The sequence below is a fragment of the Pongo abelii genome, chromosome 12, assembly GCF_028885655.2.
Source record: "Pongo abelii isolate AG06213 chromosome 12, NHGRI_mPonAbe1-v2.0_pri, whole genome shotgun sequence".
Taxonomy (NCBI): domain Eukaryota; kingdom Metazoa; phylum Chordata; class Mammalia; order Primates; family Hominidae; genus Pongo; species Pongo abelii.
Genome location: NC_071997.2, coordinates 109,386,499 through 109,406,869, shown reverse-complemented (window position 1 = coordinate 109,406,869; position 20,371 = coordinate 109,386,499). Strand labels below are relative to the sequence as shown.

At 48.3% G+C, this 20,371-nt stretch overlaps 1 protein-coding gene and 1 pseudogene across 2 annotated transcripts in view; both read left to right on the top strand.

Annotated features, from left to right (window-relative positions):
• Window positions 1-2,228: 2,228 nt before the first annotated feature.
• KLHL29 (kelch like family member 29) overlaps window positions 2,229-20,371 on the top strand; it is a 318,944-nt gene continuing 300,801 nt past the window's right edge. The window contains exon 1 of one of the 2 annotated variants that reach the window (XM_009237502.4): window positions 2,229-2,587. The gene's annotated coding sequence lies outside the window, so the exon portion shown is untranslated. The remainder of the gene's footprint in view (window positions 2,588-20,371) is intronic. The other variant, XM_054548335.2, reaches the window with a different exon arrangement.
• LOC134759718 (peptidyl-prolyl cis-trans isomerase A-like) lies at window positions 7,486-15,896 on the top strand (annotated as a pseudogene).

Here is a 20,371-nt window from a genome sequence, read left to right as displayed (position 1 = left end):
TTGGCCACATTTCTGTAGTGCCTACAGCTGTCACATAGGGTGCTACTCCAGAACGCGGCTGGGCGGACTTTTGCATGTTCACAGTCAGTGGATCCATGGAGATTATCTCAGAGGACAGCTTCCTACAGCGTGGATGAACAGACACACGCCTCTGCCTTTGCTCTCCTACTTTCTGCATTGAGTTGACCTGTGTATCAATTTGAAATCGCTCTTTTTTCCATGTTACTATCTAGTACTCTTCTATCACTTTTCATATACCATTTTAAGAACATAGTACTCAAACCAAAGCTATCGATCACTTTCAGGTGTTGTCTGAGGACCCTTGGGAAGCTTTTCTCCCCCTCCCCCCACTCCTGCTCCCCTTTTCGGCACCTCTGTCACCCTCTCTTAAGGTCACGCCAGTTTTCCTGGCTGTCCTCCTCATGAAGGGTGGCTTCCTCCCTGAAGTGCTCCGCTCTGTCCCCTCCCCTGAGTCCCGGGCTTCACACACACAAACTCTGTTGGATGTTTTTTCCAGGAAATGCAGTTATTCTGACACTAGTGGGCCATTTCCCTGGCGTCCTCATTCCGTTTCTGACAGTGCTCCTGCTACCCTCAGTAGATTATTATTATTTATTATTTATCAGCCACGACACTGTACTCTGCTTCCTACAAGATATTAAAGAAGACACAATCCGTGCGCTGAGTTTACAGCCAAGGAGAGCAGAGGCCTGGATCAGACATCACGGGGGGCGGGGGGGAGCTGAGAAGAAAGGATTTACCGGCTCAGTCCTCCTTGGCCCTGCCAGATGGGGGCAGGGACTGGCAAAGCCCTCCCCAGGCCAGCTCCTCCCAGCTGGGCCCCCACAGCCAGCTCCCCACACTACCTACCGCACCCCATCTCCAATTTCTAGGAAGGCCTCAGGCCTCAGGCCTTTACCTGGGGGAGCGGAGGGAGGGTGGAGGATGAGGATGGGGCCCTCAGGCCTTTACATTCAGGCAGGGGTGGAGGAGGAGGGCGGGTACAGATATTTCCTCTGAAACTCAAAACCAGGTAAAGGGTATGTAGGGGAGGAGGGAGAGGTCGGGGAATAAAAACCAGATCAGGAGAGCGGTCAGGGGTGGGGAAGACTGTGCCCAGAGTGAAATATTCTAGCATAATGGAAAAGCCCTCATTGGGGGTCCCACACGCCTCTGGCCAAATCTCTTCTATTAGGGTTAGAAGTTAGGGTCTGTGTAGACAGCACGTGTAGACCGAGAGGTGGTGGGATTGAGAAGTCAGTGTAGACAGTGTGAGAGAGAGCGAGCTGTGGTGGGGGTGAGTAGTCAGTGTAGACATCAAAGGCTGGTCAGGCTGTTAAACAGAGAAGGCTTCCTGGATTCCTAAGGGTCAGTATGAACAGAAAAGTCGCGCGCTCCAGGAGAGGCAGGGCTGACTCAGAAGGCTGCTGGACACTTTGCAGGGCTCTCCCTGGTCCTTCAGAGGTGTGGACAATTCCTGCTCCTTTCCAAGGCTGGAATGTCATAAAGAGGGCGGAAGCTGAAAGACGATTGGACTTTTTCCTTCTCAAACTTTTCCGCCAGTTTCCTCAGGTGTTGAGAGCAGACGGGGAGCTCGCCTCAGTCCCGGTCCCCCAACCCTGGGCCAGCAGGGCCGGGAGGCCACGGCGGAGCAGCCCGTGCCACGCGCCGTGCGTCTGCCGGGCGCGGCCGCGGAGCCAGGCGAGCCGGGGGCCACCGCGGGGGGCGGGGGCGGCGGACGGACGGACCAACGGACACACCCGCGAGCACTCCAACCCCGTACCCGGCGCGCGGCAGCCGGGGATCCCTCGGGCCGGGGAAGCTGCGCACGGGGCCGGGCCCGGCCGGGCCGGGCCGGGCCGGGCCGGGCCGGGCCAGGGGGCCCCGCCTCCCCCACCCGCCACCCCCGCCCACTCGGGCGCCCGTGATTGGCTCCGCCCGCCCCTGGCTGCGCGCCGAAGCCCGCCTCCCTCGCAGCTAAAGCAGACGGTACCCGGAGCGGAGCGAGCCAGAAGGGAGCATGGTCCCCGCGCCGCGGCCGCGCCAGCCCCCGCGCCGCCGCCGCCGTCCCCGCCACCGCGGATCTCGCCGCAGCTCCAGCCCCGGCCCCGGCTCCGCAGCGCCCGTCCGCAGCCCCGGCGGTCGCCGCGCTTGAGCGCAGCCCCCGCCCGGAGCCCGAGCCGCGAGCCCGGAGCCAGCCCCAGCCCCGCGGCCGCCGCGGCTGCGGGGAGAGGGCGGGGGCGATGCTGCCGGAGCCGCCGCCGCCGCCGCCGCCTCGATGAGAGCCGCGCCACACCGCGCATAGCCGCACAGGCTGACAGGCAGGAGGACCGACTTCCCTCTCCCGGGCATCCTCCCTGGGCTGCCGGGAGGCGGCGGCGGCGGAGGAGGAGGAGGAACGAGGGGAGAAGGCGGAGAGCAGGAACGCGAGGAGGAGGACCTGGATCCGTTTCCTCCGGCCAGGACCCGAGCGGCCCCAGCCACCGCTACCCGCCGGCGCCGTCCGCTCTCCATCAGCCCTCCTGCGCCCACCCGCGACCCTGGGCTCTCTGCGCGTCGGGCCGGGGCCGGAGCCGCGCGGCCGGAGGTAAGAGCCGGGCCGGGCTGGAGCGCCTCGGATGCGGCGCCGGAGGGAGACCCAGGTCCTGGCCGCCGCGCGGGGCCGGGCCGGGCGTGGGAGCGGGGCCGGAACCCGGAACGCTGGGCTCGGCTCCGGCGGCGGCGGCGGCGGCGACAGGAGCCTCCCGCGTCTGGACTCTCAGGCTGCAGGAGCCCTTGCGGCTGCGCTGCTCCAGGGGGAAAAAAGGGGGGGAAAAAAACTTCCTGCCCCCGGGTGTGTATGCACCGGGGCTGCCTGGGGCCACTGTCACGGTGGTCGGAGGTGCTGGAGGCGAGTGTGACCCCTGGCCGGAACAGCCCCCCCTGCTGGGCCCGGCGGCGCGCGCCCCTCTCCAGGCCACGTTCCCCTGAGCGGCCCAGGGCCCCGGCTGGGCAGGGGGCCTGGAGGCGCCGGAGTGCTGGCCCCCAGGGGCGGCCGCGCGCACTGTCCTTTGGGGAGGTGCGCGCCTCTGTGCAGCGAGAAGCCAGGTTGGGGTTTTCTGCCCCTCGCGTCCTCTGATCCCGCATTTGGGGACTGGGTCTCTTTACTCAATCCCAAGTAACTTTCGAGGTAGAGGAGCTCGAAAACCGTCGGGAGGGAACCCGCACAGACCTTACTGTGACCCACCCCACCCCGACACACACACGCACACTTCCCTTGACACCTTGTGGGTGCCAGCGTGTTGTGGGGCGACGCGGAAAGGAGAGCTCACGGGGACGGCGAAGGGGCCAGGAGGTGGTGTCGGTGGGGAGGGGTTGTTGATGTGTGGGACAGGGTGGACCTGGAGATGTGTAGTGTGTGAGTGTGAACGCGCGCCCCGATGGCCCCGGGGGGGCCCAGGGCTCGCGTCCCGGTCTCCGTGGCCTGAAGCGGGCTGAGAGCGCGAGGGTTATCTGCGGTCGCCGCGCGGGTGCCCGCGCTGGGCAGCGTCGGCCCCGGGCCCCAAGGGAGGGACGTGCTCGCCCGGGGCCGGAGCGCGGGGCTGGGAGCCGGGGTAGGTCGGAGGCGGCTCCTAGGGCAGGTCGCCTCTGCGTTGCCTGGGGAAGGCGGGGACGCGCTGCCTGCCTGCGGCCAGCCGTCTCGGAGGAGGGGGTGGCGGCCACGCGCGAGTCTCGGATGCCTGGGTCCGCCCGCTGAGAAGCCAGTTGTCGTCCCTGGGCTCTGGAACCGAGCTGCAGACGCGGTCCGTTGGCGGGCCCTCGCGCGGGCCCCCAGGGATGCTGATGGGTAAGGAGCTGCCGCCGCCGCCGCTGCCATCCCTGCCGCTCTGCAAACGTTCTCCTCCCTCCCTCCCGTGCTTGCGCCGCGGCGCGCCCCGGGCGAATCGTGGACGCAGGTATTTATGTAGCATTAGGCGAGACCTCGGCGCTGGAGGGACGAGACCGTGGAGGACGCCGAGCTGCTGCTGCCCGCGAAACTTCCACTTCGGCAGCTCAGTGGCATCCCGGCCCCGCTGCTGCAGGTTCCAGCCTGTCTCCAGTCCAGCAACGCTGCGATTCGGACTCCTCTTGCAATGACAGATCTGTCCTGGTTACGGCTGTATTTATCCTAGTTTCAGTCTCTTTAAAGTCATCTGTCTAGTCACTATAGAGTTTCTTCCTCGCCGTGTGGTCTTATCACTAACTCAGCCCTGGGAGGGCAGATTTGAGGAATTGCTTCATTTTCAGATGAATGACAGCAGACTTGTCCCACCTCATTCCTGATTATTTATTATTATTATTATTATTATTATGGAAGGAAGGTATAGAGCTTTTTAATTTTTTTGTGAGGGAGGAGAATGAACAATTTTATAGATTATTCATTCTGACACTTAGAGAAAACATGTCCAGTAAGCACTAGTGAATACTTTAAAAGCTGGTTGGCATGCCTGTATTTGATTAGTCCATAATCTAGGTGTTTATACAGATATGGAGCTGTATGCTACTGATGAATAGTCTCCGTCCCATACATTGTGCTGGAGTGCACTTGATTTATCACCCTGCTATAAATCAGGGAATTACTAGCATATGTGCCTTTAAACTCTATATGAATTTAATGGCATTTAAATTGGTTTATGGGCTGATGCATCTAACCAATTTTAATAACTTTTCTGCACAAACATCTTATAAACCATATTTGCCTGTGATTAAGAAAAACATTTTCTTCTCCTCAGTCTCTCCATTTCTAGTGCGGTTATGGAAATTTATAGGTCTCCAACTTTCATTTGCAAGCAGCAATCCAAACGAAATACCTAGAGTTTTACTGAAATAAAATATCCTATGGTAGCCATGGTAACAAATAGATTAAGGGTTATTGGTTTTCATCTGAATGTGATGGGGGGTGGGGATCTAGTGTTGTGTCTTTTTAATTATGTTTCTAATGAGTGGTGGTCATACTTCAAGTACTCAGTGTGGGAGACAAGCAAGACTGAGAATTCAGGTTTGTGGGAGGTTTATTGAAACAAAGACTAGTACAGCCCAGGAGAATGACTTTTGCTAACTGCAGCTCCTCATATCTAGGAAAAAAATGGATAAAAATCTTTTTTTGTTTTTCCAGTAGATGAGCATTGAGTCAGTCACTTTAAGACTGGAAAATGCATTTTGCTTATAAACTATTACCAAAGGAACCTTTAAATCCAGCCTGTTTTCTAGGAATAAACATATTGGAAGTGTGGCGTTTGGTGTGGATTGAGTGTCACCGTTGTTATCAACACCTGTCAGTTTAAGTGAGGCACATCATTAGTCTATTCAAATCTTGCCTATTTCAATATTCATGCATTTCCATGGTGATCCATTCATTCTTGTTTATTTAGTCAACCTTATAAATCTTTGGCATCAATTTTAGTTGTGCCATCTTTTTCTTTCTTTCTTTTATCAATTGATTTGGCTACAAACCATTCCTAGTTTAAAGTATTTCCTTCTTTTTTCCTGCTAGTTTCTAAAAGCCTACACTATTCCCAGCTACATACAGATATAAAGGAGTTAATTTTTTTTCATCGACTCAAATAGCAGCCCTAATACTAATGTCATTTTTTAGCATCTCATTTGATATGTATGTGTACATGGGTTTTTTTGTTTTTTTTTTTTCTTTCAGCAGGCTTACTGTAAAGCTTTCTCACTTTTTGGCCGGGAGACATCAATTCAGTCCAGCAGAACTAACTAAAGTTTTTCCTTCCTTCCTCCTTTTTGCTTCCTTCCTTTTTTTTCTTTCTTTCTTCTTCTTCTTCTTTTTTTTTTTTTTTTTTTTTTTAATTCCAGTACTGTTATGGCTTAGGCATTCTTTGTGTCATCGGTTGTATCTGGCTTGGAGAGACTTCGAGACAATATTAGAGCAGGTCTGTCCTGGGGTCTTTTCTAGTAGTTGTCAAAGCCAGAAGGTTTCAGAACAGCAGAGGATTTTCCAAATACAATATATATTTAGTCACAGCATATAGTGCCCCTAGGATCATAGTAACATTGTAAGTCCACTGAACAGGCAGTTTTACTTAAATGCGAGGTTGTGATTTTGCTCACCCACTTTCAACTTAGCTTTCTAATGATGCAATCCCATGCTAATCACAACCCTGTATATTTCAGAAATATCAAGGCAAGCATTAGCACGCTACTGACTTATTAGGATCAGGCAAAGTAATTGGAACACTTAAGTTCAAAGTCAGATGAAGAAATGGAATTATAACCAACTTTGTGATTCTATAATCAGTCAACTAAGTGCCTACTTGGGGATAGGAAGAGGAAGAAACATCATGAATAAGAAATCCAGCCTTTAGTTGTGCTGAATGAGGATAAACCAAGGCAGTTACTGTGTAAGAGGACTAGAGAACAAGAAATGTGTTAGTGGATGGGAGGACTGCTGGAGCCCAGGAAGTTGAGGCTGCAGTGAACCGTGATCACGCCACTGTACTGGGCAACAGAGCAAGACCCAGTCTCAGAAAAAAAAAAAAAGGGGGGGGGAATATATGTTTAAACAGATAAATCATATGTTTCCCAGGCCTGTCTTAGCATCTTTCACTGTGCTAGACACATATCCACGCAAATGTTTGTAAGCTGGTAGAATATCTGTAGTTTGTGTAGAAGATAGTTTTTATTTCGTAAGTAATCTGGGGTCATCGCCTGATATGCTAAAAAATTAGGTAGCATAATTCCTGGAATGTACTTTTGTCTGAAGTAAATTTTACCATAGAAAATGGTCTGAATTTTGGTTAAGAAGGAAAGATGTATCCGAATTCTTTACCTGCACCTTAGATCGAAAATGCTGAGATCAGGACCACCCTGAAAGCAAACTCTGTGGTTCTTCCTACAACCGCCACAGGCTTACTTCTCCCACAGTAAACGCAGCCTGTACTTTCTTCAAGGAAACCACTTGAAAACAGGAAAACTGAAACTGCCAATTAAGATGAGGCAAGTTGATCACTGGAGGTAGCAACAGAGTTCTTTGTGAAATCAATTTTATCGTTTGGGAGCATTTCCACCTTTAGGGTAGAAAGGAGAAGAGTTCTAATTTTCTGTGCGAGAGGGTATCTGCATGAAATTCAAGTAGTTCAGAGACTCTCGACTGTGCAGCAGCAAATGATGACTCACAAGCTGGAACAAGAACAGCAAGCATGGTTGTAACGGCCGGGGATCCAGCGTGCGCAAAGAAGACAGCCTCTAGGACATTTACAGGCTGCCATTGGCCTTACAGGTGTCTATTGTTATAATTTGTAGGTTTTTGACATTTTAAAATCATTGATCATTTTAAGGATATATGTATGTGTATATATATATATTTGTAAACAGATAATCACACGTATATACACATACATATATACAGTTATATATATACAAATATATGTTCTGTCACTTTGTTTAAACCATGGTTTAAAAACACATAAAATTTACCATCTTTTTCTTTTTTTTTTGAGAAGGAGTTTCACTCTGTCACTCAGGCTGGGGTGCAATGACACAATCTTGGCTCGCTGCAACCCCTGCCTCCTGGGTTCATGCGATTCTCCTGCCTCAGCCTCCAGAGTAGCTGGGATTACAGGCGCCTGCCACCACGCCCAGCACATTTTTTGTATTTTTAGTAGAGATGGGGTTTCACCATGTTGGCCAGGCTGGTCTCGAACTCCTGACCTCAGGTGATCCACCCGCCTTGGCTTCCCAAAGTGCTGGGATTACAGGCATGAGCCACCTTTACCATTTTTAACTGTGCATTCGTAGCATTCACATTGTTGTGCAAGCAAGCTCCAGAACCCTTCATCTTGCAGAATTGAAAGTCTATACCCATTAAACATCATGTCCCCATTCCTACCTCCCTCAGCCCCTGGCATCCGCCATTCTACTTCCTGTTTATACATTTAACTACCTTAGATCCCTCACGTGAGTGGAATCATGCCACATTCGTCCTTTTGTGATGGGCTTGTTAAACTTAGCATAATGTCTTCCAGGTTTATCACATCTTGTGGCATGGGACAGGATTTCCTTCCTTTTTAAGGTGGAATAATATTCCATTGCATGTAGGGACTACATTTTGTTTGTCCATTCATCTGTTGATGGAGATTTGGGTTGCTTCCATGTTGTAGCTACTAAGAATAATGCTGCTGTGAACGGGAGTATAAGACATCCTGTTTTCAGTGTTTCTGGGTCTATACCCAGAAGTGGAATTGTTGTTATTTTGATGTTTTCTTTGTTTTGAGACGGAGTTTTGATCTTGTTGCCCAGGCTGGAGTGCAATGGTGCGATCTTGGCTCACTGCCACCTCTGCCTCCCGCGTTCAAGGGTTCAAGCAATTATCCTGCCTCAGCCTCCTGAGTAGCAGGGATTACAGGCACGTGCCACTATGCCCGGCTGATTTTGTATTTTTAGTAGAGATGGGTTTTCTCCATGTTGGTCAGGCTGGTCTCGAACTCCCAACCTCAGGTGATTCGCTCGTCTCTGCCTCCCAAAGTTCACTCTGGGATTATAGGCATTAGCCACCACGCCCAGCCCTATTTTGACTTTTAACACTAACAAATTATGTAAGTTTTCAATTGAAGAGACTTGGTGAGAATGCAGTCACATGGAATACTGTCCAATAAAGAATGCAGTAGATGTTACTGACATTTGTTCTTCCTTTTCTGTGTATGCATTTCCTCCCAAGTCTCTCTGATCTCATGCTTTGCTTGGGGGCTTGTCCTAGTTGCAGTGATACTGCAGAGGGATTAGAAACTTGGGCTTCCTGTCCACGTTGAAGTCCCGTCTCCAGTGCTTCCTAGCTGTGTGACCTTGAAAAGATCCTTAATCTCACCCAGCCTCAGTTTTCTTTTATGAAATTGGAAGGAGCAGTAGTGGCTGTCTAGGGTGGTTGTGAGGGTGAAAACAGATAACCTCCATAAACCCACATTACAGTGGCCTGGGGAAGTGCTCTACAAAGGGAGCTTAGGAAAAGTAGCTGTGGAAGAAGAGACAGCAGCAACCCCTAGAGATCTCAGAAACCGCAGATGCCAGTCCTGTTCAATTTCAATCATAAATGTTTTAGTCGTACACCAGGGCATGTATATATATTGGATTCTGTAAGTCTCACTATCAGTACTTATTCTGAAAAGCATAAGACATTTGCATCACAATTCCAATAGTTAAAAATACCCTTGAGTTGATTTGATGTGTGAACTTTTAATTCCATCTTTAGTATCATAATTTTAGAGTTGATGTGGATTTTTGAGGTCAGCTAATCTACCTATTATTCAATCACCAAACCTTTATTAAGCCCCAATAATATAATAATAATAGCTTCCAGTTATGGCTGCTCACTATATCCAAGTACTTTACATATATTATCTCTAATCCTCATATCAATGCTTCGAGGTAGGGATTATCCACATTTTACAAATGAAGATGAGGCTCAGTGGTAATCAACTGGCCCAAGGCCACAAACCTAGCCACGTTGTTCAGCTGGGTTTGAACACAGATCCCTCAGCTACCAGTCTGTCTGTGTTTTCCTTTCTGCACACACACCCCTATTCGTGTGTGCATGTGTGCCTGTGTCTTTGTTTTTTCCATGCGTCTGCACCACTTCACACTGCCTATACCAGGTACTGTGTTGTCTATACTAATTAACATTTTATGTAAAATCAATCTAGTAGAAGAAATGTGAGCTAAAATAACAATATTAATCAAGTCTGACCAACATTCATGATACCTTTCGGATTTGCACACCTGCTTCCATTTACTGTGGTTTCTGGAAGGCTAATGAGAAAAACTTTTAGGTGTTTAAATGGCGTCTGTTTCCATCTTGAGCCAGCATAGTAAATAAATAGCAAATCAAAGAATAAAAACAATGTTGAAAGGGTTAAAGATTCATCCAGAACCACTAATCGCCGACCCGGGCTTGTTCATTTTTGCATACCGATGCATAGCCTGGTGCCTGGCACAAAACTCTTTGGTAAAAATGTTTGCCCGGAGAAGGTGTCAGATAACAGACATCAAAGCCGACTTTTTGGATGTTCTTTTCATTCCGTGGCTGTATAGTCACATGTTCATGGTTTGTCATTGTGTGGAATTTTTGATGCTATATTTGGGCATATATCTATTAAATATGCTTATTGATGAATTCTAATCTGGATGGAATCTTCTAGGATTTATGACTTGAGACTTTGAAGACTAATTCTGTCTTGGAGCTTCATCATTGCAGTGACAACCTAGGTCTGTCTGGCGCTTCTGAGCATCCGTGCCGTCTGTCCTCTTTCAGGGGCTTTCCTTGTGGGGTGTTGTCTCTGCTCAGATTTCAAAATTTGTAGTAGTTCACAAAAGCATCGTTTTAAGGAGAAAATGAAACACCTGGAAATCACAGAGGCGGTTTGGGAAGGGCGATAACACTGTATTTTCCAACTTCTTCTTTTGTATTTTTATTCTTTATATTAGTTTTTTCTCGAGATGGGTGTGAATAGAGCCTGGAGCACACACCACAAAAATGTGTTTGCTCTGTTTTAACTCTTTAACCTACATTCAGCCAAGGAGGGACTTCTTCAGTTTGAGATTCTCCTTGAGAAAGACGTGATTGCAGTGCCTGCGATCTGGACCACACAGGAGGTTCGGGGTGTGAGGAGGCTGGCCCTGCCTGACTGCTGGCCCGGCACTGGCACGGTCACTCCTGTGTAGCTCTGCTGCCGCCCCTCCCTTCCCCCTGGGCTTGTCTCTACCCTAGAAGTAATGTCAAGCATGAGGCTTCCTCTTCTTGAGGCTTCCCCGCAAAGCTCCTAGAAGCAAGTTGGAGGTGTGGGCGGTGAGGGAAGAGCAGACAAGAGGACTCTGTATCTCTGTTTTGTGCAAAGCAAACGCCAAAGGCTTAGATCAAATTAAAGACCCAACAGTGGCCAGAACATCCCTGCTTTCCTTTTGGTCATTTAGTAACACTGAGAAGTGGTGAGGAATGGTGAAATTGGGATTAAAAACAAAAAACAAAAACAACCTTCCCTTTCTCCTTTACCTTCACTTTTCACATCTTCCAGCTTTAAGCATCTGCTTCTGGATCAAACCTGCAGCTAAGCTTAGCCTCCCAAGGAACTTTAAGGATATATATTCAGCTCCTGGAGCTTCTAAATGAGGATAGATTGAATAACTGTTTACTGAGAAGGCACAGTGGGAAGAGCACTGCCTTTCCTGTGGCATCTCATTTTTGCTCGCCCTGTCGCATGGGTGACTTCACAGTGGTGGTATTCCTATTCTGCAGCTGATTTAGAGAGATCCAAGCATTTGCCCAAGTTCAGATCAACAAACATGGGTGCCAGGCCTATGATGGGTGCTGGATGGGTTACAGGGAGGAAGGAGCCTGTCCTCCAGACACCTGCCTACCTATGGGGAAGGAAGAGAGCCAATATTCCCTTTTCTAGGGAATATAAATTGCTTATTTGAATAAAAAAATCATATGTTTAGCCACATTGCTCACTGATTATCACAGTTGACATAATAAGTTGAGGTCCAGCTAATTTTCTTTTAAAGTGTGAAATACATTTAAAGAGACTCACCAGTATGATTTCAAGTACCTTCAGACTTAAATGTGCTGGCCTCATCTTTGCAAAGGGAACAAAAATTCAATTCTGAATTTGCCTGCAAGGCTTAGGTCTATCTGACTCCTTTCTTTGTGGTCAGAAGGCTTCCTGGGGTGTGCTGATTTGGATCTACGAAGATTAAATACTTGAGGATTAAATGAGTTCCTGTTTGCAAAGTGCTTAGAACTGTGCTGGCATATGCCAAATCGGTAACATCAATGGTTATTTCTGGACTCGTCTTGGGGATAATGGTCCTTGAAGGCAAGGACTTTGTCTTTTAGCCTTCCTTGGTCCTGGCACAGGCTGGATATTCGTTGTTCAAATACTGTGAGCTCAATGAATTGTGCTGAGGTGACGGAGGAAGGAGACAGGGCACCACATCTAACTAGGAAGTCCATGGAAATGAGTGGTCCAGTCCAGGAATTTCCTGAGAAATTCTGTGAGACAGTTCAGAGCAGAGAGAACCAGGTTGTGAATGCTGCTGTGGCCGTGACCCATGGGTCCACTGGGTTCTGCCTAACCACTTACATTGGCCACTGCTGCTATTGACTTGTCTCTCCATCACGGTAGAGAGGGGTAGAAAATGGTGCTACTCCAGTTAAGGTCACAGATAGGTGTCTGTTTCCACACTGTTACCAGTGTGTGCCGAGATAAATCGGGAATAAGCATTTAGAAACTACGATTGCAGGCCAGGCATGGTGACTCACGCCTGTGATCCCAGCCCTTTGGGAGGCCGAGGCGGGCGGATCATGAGGTCAGGAGTTTGAGACCAGCCTCATCAACATGGTGAAACCCCGTCACTACTAAAACTACAAAAATTAGCCAGGCATGGTGGCATGTGCCTGTAATCCCAGCTACTCAGGAGGCTGAGACAGGAGAATTGCTTGAAACAGGAAGCCAGAGGTTGCAGCGAGCTGAGATTGCATCACTGCACTGCAGCCTGGGCGACAGAGCGAGACTGTCTCAAAAAAGAAAAAAAAAAAAGAAACTCCGATTGCATTCAACACTGCCTTGGCAGCATGATCCATGGGCTCACCTCATTAACTAGGGACAGACCAGTTTGCGTGGTCTTGGACTCGCATGGTGAGTTACCAGGAGAGCCACCTATGGTGTGAGTATGGGCTAATCATGCAAGGTAGGACCACATTTTGGTTCTTGACAGACTGGTGATGTAAACAAAAACCCAAAACCTGATCCTTCACCGCAAATAGGCGTAGAGAACTGCCTGGAAGAAACCTAGCTGCAGTTGTCTTGCCAAAGCAAGACGTGTCCTGTGATTTTATAACACTTGGGTCTAGAATCCCTCATCAGTGAGGCCAACATTGCCACCTTTAGGTTAACAAGTGGGCTGAATTCTGTCCAACCCAGTGGTGCTCACATTAGCAGGGGCAGCAGCCTGGTCTGTCCTGCCTGGAACTTGACTGCCATTGTTGGTGGCCATAAGGAGAGCTGCATCCCCTGCATTTAGGTGCCTCCCTAGTCGGTCTCCCTGATGCTGAGTGAGAGCCTCAGGATCTTGGCTTGGGACCCTCGTAGCCACCCACATACATCCTGAGGCCAATTTGTTGCAATGCTGCCCTGTTTTGACCTCTTGAGATTTGGGTAGGCTATTTTGCCATTGAATTAGCTTATTTGTTTTGGGTAAGTTATTTTGCCATTGACTTAGCTTATTTACCCAATGTGAAGACATATAAGATGACCTAGCCCTGAGTTCTTTTTCAACCCAAAATTAAGGGCCATAGAATTTGGGAAAGCTGCATACCTCATTTGGAAGCTGGGCTGGTTGGACCAGGAGGCTGAGTGCAGTGCGCTTGTCCAGCCGATCCTTCTAGAGGAGAGCCTGCTGTAATCTCTTCGGTTCATGCTGTTCCAACCAGCTTTAATCATCAAAACCAGTTTTAATCATCAAAACTTGAATAATATTCAAACTGCGAAAGGAACATATTTCTTGCCGAAGCCTCGATTTGCCAAATGGAAGCGCCTAAGCTTCCCCATCTACCCATCTATGGCAACATGTTGTAAAAAAAGAAGCACCTGGATGACTTCATATGATGTGGGGAAACTGCCTTTTTCTACGATGATTCTCAGTTTTAAAATTTCCTCTCTTCCCCCAAGAGGAGAAAAATGATTTTCATGGAAAGCATGTTTCAGGGAAGTCGCTTTTTTTTCTCTCTATAAGGTCACCACCTCACTTGTGACCTTGAGGGAGGCTTCCTCCCTGGTCCCAGGTGTCTGACAAGGTCTACTCTAGTGGCCCCTGGATAGAGGTCTGGCAGTGCGGGGGAAGGTGGGGGAGGATTTGTGCTGTGAGACCTGGAAGGTACCTGTGACTGGGACAGAGGGAAGGTCGCAGGCAGCCATGGAGAACCTCATCAGGAGAGCAGCTCTTGCTGCTGCCTTGCTGGGTTAAAGGCACACAAACAGCCCTCCTGTGGCAGGGGCTCCAGCCCCAGTTCTAGATGAGGGCTGTAGTGATGGCCCCTGGCCCTTGCCCCTCCCCACGCGCTCTCCCTCACATCACTGAGTGAGCAGGGCTTTTCAGAGCTACGGCCCTGCTCAGGTTTTAAAATTTAAAGCTTGATTCTATAGACACCACAATAAGCCGTTTTTGTTAACGAGGACCTCTGGGGGAGGCAGCAGGGGTGGGGTGGTCACTCACTGACTATGAAGTCACAATTTGACAACTGTAACTGTCTGCTGTTTTTATTCCTGGTACACCTCCCAGAATGCCTGGTCTCCGGAAACATTTTTTGATAGCTCAAATAGACACCTGGGCCAAGTATAGTCTCCTTGGTCCCAGGAAAATGGGAGGCAGTTGCCCATCAGGCCCTTACTCCTGTGCTGGGTGTGACCAGTGCTGGGATGGGGTTGGGTGGAGGATGTGACACTGCTGCCTGGGAACTGAGCATGCGGCAGTGAGGAGGGTGGGGCTTGGCTGTCAGGCCAGCACAGTGGCAGTTAAAACGTACTTTCAACTCAACAAACAAACACCTCCATTAAAAAATGGGCAAAGGACTTGAATAGACACCTCTCCAGAGAAGGTATACCAATGGCCAATAAGGACACAAAAAGATGCTCCACATCACTAATCATTGGGGAAATGGAAGTCAAAACCACAATGAGATACCACTTCACGTCCATTAGCATGACTATAAACAACAGAAAATAACAAGTGTTGGTGAGGATGTGGAGAAACTGCAACTCTTATGCACTGCTCATGAAAATGCAAATTGTGCAACCGCTATGGAAAACATGGCCATTCTTCAAAAAATTAAACATAGAATTATCATCAGATCCAGCAATTCCGCTTCTGAGCCTATACCCAAAAAAAGTGAAAGCTGGGACCCGAACAGATGTTCATACACTAGTGTTGCTCATAGCAACCACATTCACAATAGCCAAAAGGTAGAAGCAACCCAAGTGTCCGTCCGTGATGAATGAATAAACAAAATACACTAGATACATACAATGGAAGATGATTCAGCCTTAAAAAGGAACAAAGTTTTGACACACGCAGTAGCATGGATGAACCTTGAAGACATTATGCTAAGTGAAATAAGCCAGTCACGAAAGGACCATTACTGGAGGATTCCACTTACATGAGGTACCTAGAGTAGTATGGATTGGATTCACAGACAGAGGTAGAATGGTAGTTGCCAGGGGATGTGGGGAGAGGGTTATCGTTTAATGGGCAAAGAGTTTCAGTTTAAGAAAATGAAATGCTCTGGAGATAGATGGTGGAGAAGGTGGCAAAACAATATGCATGTAGGCTTTGCAGATGCTGCTGCCGCCGCTGGGATCCCCACACTGTCAGCCATGGTCAACCCCGCCGTGTTCTTCAACATCGCTGTCGATGGTGAGCCCTTGGGCCACGTCTCCTTCTAGCTGTTTTCAGAGAAGGTTCCAAAGACAGCAGAAAACTTTCATGCTCTGAACACTGGAGAGAAAGGATTTGGTTATAAGGGTTCCTGCTTTCACAGAAATATTCCAGGGTTTTATGTGTCAGGGTGGTGACTTCACATACCATAATGACACTGGTGGCAAGTCCATCTACAGGGAGAAATTTGATGATGAGAACTTCATCCTAAAGCATACAGGCCCTGGCATCTTATCCATGGCAAATGCTGGACCCAACATGAATGGTTCCCAATTTTTCATCTGCACTGCCAAGAATGAGTGGTTGGATGGCAAGCATGTGGTATTTGGCAAGGTGAAAGAAGGCATGAAGATTATGGAGGCCATGGAGCGCTTTGGGTCCAGGGATGGCAAGACTAGCAAGAAGATCACCATTGCTACTGTGGACAACTCCAGTAAATTAGACTTGTATTTTGTCTTCACCACTCAACCATTCCTTTGTAGCTCAGGAGAGCACGTCTGCTCCCCATTTGCTCACAGTATCCTAGAATCTTTGTGTGCTCACTGCAGTTCCCTTTGGATTCCATGTTTTCCTTGTTCCCTTCTATGCCTAGCTGGATTACAGAATTAAATTTATGATTATGAAGTAAAAACTAAATAGCAAAATAGTGTGCATGCACTTAATGCCACTGAACTGTACATTTAAAAATGATTAAAATGGTAAATGTTATGGCATATATGTTTCATCACAATAAAAAAATAGATTTCCAGATATATTCCAAAGTGATTCTCCTAGTAAATTCTTTTTAAAATTCACTTTGGAAAAAAATGTGTTTAACAATTTAGCAACTCTTCTAGGGCACTTGCCGTGTTACCTGCTCTTATTATTATTTTATTTGAGGTGTGATCGTTGAGAAGCAATACAATGAAATCTACAGCCTCAAGTGTTCAGTTCACTGAGTTTCAATAATTGTGAACCTGTGTAACTGTGTAACTGCGTGATGAACCTGTGTAACTTTCATCACCCCAGAAAGTTCCCTCCTGCCCTCTTCTGGTCAACCCCTATCTTCTTTCCAACCACTTTCTGATGTCAGTCATCATGGGTTTATTCCTGTTCTCGACGTTCTTGTAGACAAAAACACACAGTTTGTACTCTTGTGTGCCCTACTGGTCTTGCTCAGCCTGCTGTCTGCCGTTGACCTGTGCTGATGCGTGTCCCTGGAGTTAACTCTACTGCTAGCTAGTACTCCATCCCATACAGTTTGTGCATCCATTCTCCTGTGGGTGGACACTGAGATGGCACTGTGGTTTGGAGACCGCTGACAGTGAGTGAAGATGTCAGCTGACCCAGACTGGGGAGTGTCCCGGCAGAGTGGGCTTGCCACACTTCAAGTTTTTGGTGCTGGGGGTTTTGCTCTTTTGGTGACTCAGCACTAGGGACAGGAAGTGGGCAGATGGCCTTAACAGGTTGACGTCCCTGAGCTGTGATAGCTGCCACACCCTTCCCCAGCTCCCACGGCCGCCTGCAGATGTGATCAGATACCCAAGGGGGCTAGGGTGGAGGTGGAGGAGTACAGCGGCCCCTCCCCCAGGCGGGGTTTGGGTGGCCTGTCCCCAGCTTGGCCTCTTCCTTTCTGGATCGAAGCCTTGAGGCTGGTTGAGATGCTCTTTAGCCACGTTAAAGCCATTAGTCTGGGACTGAAGCACCACAGCTTTTCCATCTTTCCAGTGACTTGGCTCTCTCTGCTGTGACCCGTTCTTGGGTGAGTTGTAGCCTCTGAGTCCAACACTGAGGTCAGTGTCTCCCCATTTCCCCAATGCTGGGCAGTATCTCATCTCATGACATGGTGAGGCCTAATGCAGAGCCATGCAGCTGGGCACCGTGGCTCACACCTGTAATCCCAGCACTTTGGGAGGCCAAGGTGGGAGGGTTGCTTGAAACCAGGAGTTAATAAAGATCAGCTTGGGAAATATAATAGTGAGACCCCATCTCTACAAAAAAAAAAAAAATGTTAAATTAGCCAGATGTAGTGGTGCACGCCTGTAGTCCCAGCTACTTGGGAGGCAGAGGCAGAAGGATTAACCTGGTTAAGGGTGCAGTGAGCCAAGATTGCATCACCGTGCTCCAGCCTGAGTGCTATAGCAAGATCTTGTCTCTAAGTGGTGTGGGACGGGGAAAGCTACACCTTTGCTGCAAATAGATCTGGGCTGAAAACACTAGCTGGCCACCTGGACGTGATGCAATCGTAGGCAAGTTAATCTCTTGGAGCATAGCTACCTCATATGATAGCCTCAAGAATACCTTTGTTGTCCCATGTCTGCCTTCATAGGCCTGCCTGTTGGAGGTGGGAGGGTAATTCCTGCCTTCCAGTAAGATGGACAAATTCATCAGTGTGAAAACCGGTTTCAGCTGAGGTCAGTTTCCTCTGCTTCCCCGTTTCTGGGTAGTACCTCATCTCATGACATAGATAATACAAGTTGAGAGTGTGTGGGTGACAACTTCAACTGTTGCTCTACAGTAGAGAGCTGTGGAGACAGGACAGACTGATCAGGGTGGGCTGTGGTCACTGGGGAACCTCATGGAGCAGAGAGAATTTGGGGGCCCTCCAAGAGAAAAAGTATTTATGCCGGTTTCCCTCTCTCCATTCAGAAACCTTACTCTCTACACCCCTGGTCCCCACCCTAAGTCCACCAGGTCACTGACAGCTAACAGTTGACCCTCACCTGGGAGAGGTAAGCTTGCAAGGCACAGCTTGGACATGCATCTGTGATTTCTAAAGGACTTCTTCTGAATTCATCTCTGAATGAGGTTGGCGGCACTGCTATGGTGTCTGAGCCTATACAGGAGCTGAGGGCTGTGTGGTCATCAGAGCCTCAGTTTAGAGGCTCACATGACAGAGACATGGAGTGTAGAGCCCATCTCAGCAAGTCAGGGCCTGATACATTATGCCCGCTCACATGTGGGCACAGGAGACCTGGGACAGAGGAAGTGATCTACTCCTGCCTGAAGTAGTGGGAGGGGCAGGAAGGTGCATTGCTGAGCAGAGGGACTATCTCCTCGTCCAAGGAGCCTCTGTCTGGCTGGGCTGAGGCTACCCTCAGCTTCCATCTCTCCTCTTCATTCTCTAGAAGGCTCTGCCAGGTTCAGATCCTGCCTGTCCTCTGCAGCTTTGTAGGGAGCAGTCCCCACATCTCTGAGGATTGCCTGACGCAGGTTCTTGAGGTAACTGCTTCAGGGCTGCATGGGAGTCCCCAGCTGACCTGACCATGTGCTCCTGTGGAAACTGATCACCTCACCTTTTATTTATATTCTGTTGTTGATTTTCCTCTAAGGATCTAGGCCAATGCTGGGCACATTTTGTACTTTCAACAGTCGAGGGGCAGAAAAAGAGAATTGCCATACCTGAGGCTTGCCAGTCAGGGGCAGAGCCAGAACTGGAATCCCAGCAGCCCAGACATGGGAAGAGCATCAATGACCGGCGGGAGGAGGGGATGGGAGGGCTGTCTGGGTGAGGGGTCATCTGAGAGCCCAGTGCTGTTTCACACTGTCCCGGGTGGAAAATGCAAACCCTGTGGATTTTCTCCCTCTCAGTGTTGACTATTGTCTTATGGAAATAAGGGTGATTTCCTAAAATGTGTGGCTCAATAAAGGATTCCTTCACCGGGGTGTGAAATGACTGTGCATCTGAATCTGAGCCAGAAAAGATAAACTTTGCTCCATTTTCCCACACACCGGATTAGAATCTTTCCAGGATACTAACATAGTGTGTGCTTATCTAGGTCCTTGGGCCTAGGGGCCCCTGGTGAAAGCCCAGGCCATGCAATCCGAGTCCCAGCCCCCCGATCCTTCCCCCTCTCTCCCGTGGGTTTGTATCTCCCTGGCATCCCCCGGCAGACTGCTCTGCCCAGCTATGAACTGAACAGCCTCGCTTGTCTTGGGGCAGAACCTGTCCTCACAAGTGTGTTTGGGCACTGCAGGAGGGTTGGGGAAAAGTGGTGTAAATAACCCTCCTTGCCTTTCTGCTGATCAGAAAACCATGGGAAAAATATAAAGCATTTCTATGGATATTGAGAACAAAGTTTCTTAAGTGATTTCACTGTAAGTTTGGTTATTTGAGAGAATAGTTTTTAATTAATAAGGAAACTTAATTAATACATGTGTGTCCCTGATTTCTTATATGTGTGTATATATATGTACATATACATATGTATCCCTGATTTCTTTAAATCTATGTATGTGTATATATCTTATATATCATATATAATCTTATATATGTATGTATATATATCTTATATGTATATATACATATAGTTTTCACTGTAGACGTACTATACTATATATATAGTGTACACTATAATGTCAAGTATATGAAAACAAAGAACATAGATAAAAAGGCTGAAAATGTGCCCTAATATTAACAGTGGTCATCTTTCTACCATAAAATTTTCTGGTTTTTAAAATAATAAGCGTATTTTTCATATTGGGAAAGATAAAAATTTACCTAACAAGGAAAAAGAATTAACTCTCATAGGAAAGTTAATTTTGCCATGCCTGACCCCATCCCATAGTGAGCAGTATGTGTTTATGTCCATGCTGACATTGAGACTGAAGAAAACAGAAAAAGGACAGGCTGCCACGTAGAAGAAATTTTTAAACTACCAGTTTTTAAAATGGGAAAGGAACCAAATGGTTTTGTATAATGCCATATAAAAATGTCCCTCATAATGAATCTCAGACTCACCTTAAAGGAGTAATTCTCAGGATTCTCTTCCATGCTGGGGCTCCAGTAAGAGTCAAGATTTGGGGCTTTCTTAAAGCAGGCTTCAAACCTTAAAAGCCTACCTTATTGAATGCCAGTGCCAGCATTCTCAAATAACTGTGCCCCCAAGTGGTCACATGTACTTGTAAATTACGTGCAGCAAAAAGGTGCAAT